Here is a 4,836-nt window from a genome sequence, read left to right on the forward strand (position 1 = left end):
TTAATCACATGGGAAGAGATTGTCCATCCTTCTCCCACAAAGCAGATAGTGGCCTCAAATCCCATACCTGAGGGATTGCACTGCAGCTTTTTGCCTCTAGGCCACCAGAGCTCCCTTAGTTAATGTTACATTTTTGTGTGGTCTTTGCTATCACTTGTTATGCATCAGAGAGTTGGACAATGACTAAGGAGGATAGAAGGAGAATTGATGCCTTGAGCTGTGGTGCTGGAGAAGAGAATTGAGGGTACCATGGACTGCTAGGAAAACAAACAGATTTGTCCTGGAAAGGGTTGGATTCTGAGACTTCGTCTGTCATACTTTGGACATGTTGTAAGGAGATACCGGTCCTTGGAGAAGGGCATCATGCTTGGGAGGGTGGAAGGACAGCGCAGGAGGGGAAGGCCCTCTATGAGGTGGATTGATTCAGTGACTGGGATAATACGGGATGGAAGTGTCAGAGACAGTGTGATTGGCACAGGACAGAGTGGAGTTTAGGGCTGTTGTACATAGGGTCGCTATGAGTCGCAAGTGACTCGACGGCACATAACAACAACAACATAACCTTTTCAAAAAACTAAACTTGGGACAGAGAAGATGTTACAGTTTGGCCTTTGCAAGAAAGGGTACAGAAAACTCTAGGCAGCAGATTCGTACACAAAGACCTGGCCCTAAGTGAAGATATCACTGAATGAAATTATGCATTATTTTGTTGTTGTTTTTAGGTGCCGTAGAGTTGAATATGACTCATATCAAGCCTGTGAACAAAAGATCTGAACCTTATGGTATCCTGTGCCATCCTCATACTTCCTAACACACAATGCTGTTAACCAGACCAGAACGAAAACAAGGACGTGAGGAATGAATTCTGAAAATGAGGCCAAGCAGAGGTCCTCACAGCTTAGCACTGTGAAAGGCCTCTTCCTTAGCCTTCCCATGGTTTTAATTTAGTTTAACCAAAAGAACTAAAAAAATTCCTCTATCATGAGGCTATATTTTCCTTATACATAAGTGTTACCAGCACAACAATGGGTAAGCTTAATTCTTAAAACAAGAGCAGGATGATTCCAAAGTTCAGGCCCAGTATCCCCTCCTGTGGGAGTTTGGGCAGAATTCTTTGCAGAGGGTGTCCAGTATCTCCTCTGGGGGTGGGGGTGGGGGGGTGAGGCTGGGCAGAATTCTCTTTGCAGAGGACACCCAGTCCACCCTGGACTCTGATCTCAGCTGTGGCCAAAATATTACTATACCGAGCTATTCACACAAAAGAGCACATTGCAGCAGTCACTATGTCGATCCAACTGATCGAGGATCTTCCTTTCTTTCTCTAAACCTCTACCCTTCCCAGAATCATGCCCCTCTCCAAGGAATAGCCCCTTCTAGCAACATACCCAGAGTAAGTGAGGCAAAGCCTCATCATTCTTGCCTCCAAAGAGCACTCTGTCTGCACCCTCTCTAAGACATATTTGTTCTTTGGCCATCCATGAAAAATGTTCAGTGCTCTTCTCCAATACCACAGCTCAAAGACATCAATTGTTCTGTCATCCTTATTCGTTGTCCAGCTCTCAAATGTCTAGCAAGTGATCGGAAAGACTAGGATGAATCAGACACACCTTAGTCCTCAAATTGACATCATTACTCCTCAATACTTTGCAGAGGTCCCTAACTGCAGATTATATATGGTGGTGTGTCAGTGAAACTGAAATATTTAAGATACATATGAGTCTTTTGTGAGCCTTTCTTTACATGATACTTTGTATTAGGTAATAAACTAAGCCTTAATTATGCCAATAATAGAGATTCTACTATTACTGTACCTGTTTTTATTTATAAAAACATTGAATCATAACAAAATTGCTCAAGATTTGAATCCAGATCCTTCTGATTTAAAGACTTGAGGGTCTAAATAAATCCCTACACTAGCCACAGTACCTGAATATTTTGAGTTATCAGTGAATATTTGTTGAGTAAGTAGAAAGGTTAGGAAAAACTAGACTATGCCTTTATAAAATTTATGATCTTATAGGAGAGTTCTGAAATGCAATGATGTCAGTCTAGAGACTGTTGTTGTTATGTGCCGTCAAGTCGTAAGGTGTGCCTAATCAAGGCTGCAGTCTTCGCAATTACTTGGTATGCATCAAAGAGCTTGACAATGACTAAGGATGACAGAAAAATCAATGCCTTCAAGTTGTGGTGCTGGATACGAGTCATGAACACACCATGAACCACCAAGAAAACAAATAGATCTGTCTTGGAGAGGGTGAAATCAAGTTTCTCCCCTAGAGGCTAGGATTTTGACGTTCCATCTCACATACTTTGGGCATGTAGCCAGGAGGGACTGATCTTTGGAGAAAAACATCATACTTGGGAGGGTGGAGGGATAGCACAGGAGAGGAAGACACCAGATGAGATGGATTGATAACAGTAACTGGGGCAGTAGGGGTTGGTGTGTTGGAATCAGACTGGCTCAGGTCAGGGAAGGGTTCAGAGCTGCTGTACGTAGGGTCGCTACGGGTAGCAGGCGACTCCACGGTACATAACAACAGCAACAAACAATAGGAGAGGGAAGCAAAGAATTCATTTATATTAAAAGCAAAAAGAGGCCAATTCAAACACACTGTCAATTTAAACACAGGAGAGGGGGATGAACTCAGTACAGGATTCTGAGAAAAGTTTCACATGGGAAATACAAACACTGGTTCTAAGGCTTCAAGATTACAAGTTTTCCAGGTGGCCAATGGGACACAACTCTATAGTAATAGCATTTGCAAAGTTAAAGAGGGAAGCAACAGTAAGATACAAACAGAGAAATACAAGAGGTTCTATGTTCTTGGAAGTTGAATGTCAAAGATAGGGTTATGAGAAAGTTCACAACAGTCAGCTCCCAAAGATTATGTCACAGAGCTTAGACGTGATACTCTAGAAATATTTGAGGAACCACTGAAGAGCTTCAGTCAGGACAAGTGCATAACTACCTTTGCGTCTTAAACTCTTAGGCAACAGATTTGTGGGTGGGACCTGGTTGGAAGATTAATGGAACTGCATCTGTCCAGGAGGAAAACTGAGGCCCTCAATTGTGACAACAACAGACTGGACTCAGAAAAGATTAGAATGACTGACAAGGCTTTATGATGGAATTGGAGCATAGCACCAAGTCATGGGGTTAAAGGGACAGATAATAAAAACATTCTACAATAGATAATACCAATGAAAGAGAAAATTTTTTTTTCTGCTCGCAAGTATTTCCATTTTCTTGTATTTCCTAAAGAACGTTCAAATAGAATTTGTGGGAGGTTAAAGGAGAAGTTGGAGATCAGTTTGTGATTATCACAGATGGAAGATGGAGATAGCAGTGTGAAGAGAGAGGGCTGAAGACAGATTGTGGCTAGGGAAGAGGATCCAGTGAGGAGACAGAGAAGGAACTTCTGAAGGGGTGATAGAAAATTCCAAAATGGTATCAGGAGGGAAAGAATTCCTAGCAGGTTTATGAAAGTCAAGCCATGACTGATGCTGTAGAAAAGCCGTGTCAAATGAGAACTGTGACCGTGGAAGTTTGAGTGGCTTGAAGTCAACCTGGATTTCAGTGGACTCAAGTGCCTGTGAACAATTAGGCAATCCAACAGAATCTAGAATGTCAGGGAGCTCAGGCAGGTGTTTGAGAAGGGAAGGTGGTGGGAAAAAAAGTAAAAAGAGGGATATTTAGTAGGATAGAGGTCATAGGGTGAAACAGTCAGTGGTGGCCTGGTGGTAAGGTCAACCCCAAGGCAGGTAGTTCTGACTCAACACATAACAATAACAACTAATCAAAAGGTGGTTAGTTCAAACCTGGTGATCTACTTCTGTTAAGAATACAGTCAAGATTTCAAAGAGAGGAGCAAACTGGGGGCATGGGTGGGCAGGGAGAAAAGTGCAACAATGAATGAATGGAAATCCAAAATCTCTGTAAATGTTCATTAAAATTAATAAAATAAAATTTTTAAAAAAAGAATAGTCAAGACATCATATGGTGCATTTTCTCTCTAATAAATGGGGTTGCCATGAGTCAGAGTCATATTGACAATAATGGGTTTGGTTTTTTACTTTTATGTAGTAGGATAGGAGACATTTGAGCAATTTTAGGAGCTGAGCATCTGTCCTAGAAAAACCCTAACCAGAATGCACTTCAGAAGGAGGCAAGACTTTTGTCTCATATATTCTGGACAAGAGGAGGTAACAGTCCACATAGAAGGACATCATGTTTGGTAAAGTAGAGATCAATGAAAAAGAGAAAAACCATTGACAAGATAGATTGACACAATGCCTGCAACAATGGGTTCAAACATAACCATGTGAGGATGGTGCAGGACTGCGCAGTGATTCATTCTGCCGCACATGGAGCCACTGTGAGTCAGAATTGACTTGTCACTAATGAGAACATGGGATGAACAATCAAGAAACAAGCCATTTTCTAAGGGGCAACAGGGTTCTAGAGTCCAGGTAGAGAAGTCTCCCTGTACCCTCTCCTCCTTTCTTCCCTCTTTAGGGCCTGTTCTGTAGGTTCTCAGTTAATCCCCCGATAGAATATTTATGATTATTGTGTAGCATCAAGTTGGACCCAACTGATATCTGACCCTCCAGTCAGTTTTCAGAGGCTGTGAATTGCATGAAAAGATTGCCCATCTTTCTCCTCATAGCAGCTAGAAAATTCTAACCACGAACCTTTGGGGCAATGCAAACTCCTAACCACTAAGTCTCCTATCCCAAGGATCTAGTCACATAAAACAGGACATGATTTAAAAATCTCATCACTTTGCCCATCAAAAACTTTTCCCAACAGAGTGAAAAGAAAACCTACTGAAGGGG

This window comes from Elephantulus edwardii, unplaced genomic scaffold (assembly GCF_000299155.1).
Source record: "Elephantulus edwardii isolate Elephantulus edwardi_28Jun2011 unplaced genomic scaffold, EleEdw1.0 scaffold00262, whole genome shotgun sequence".
In the NCBI taxonomy this organism is placed as follows: domain Eukaryota; kingdom Metazoa; phylum Chordata; class Mammalia; order Macroscelidea; family Macroscelididae; genus Elephantulus; species Elephantulus edwardii.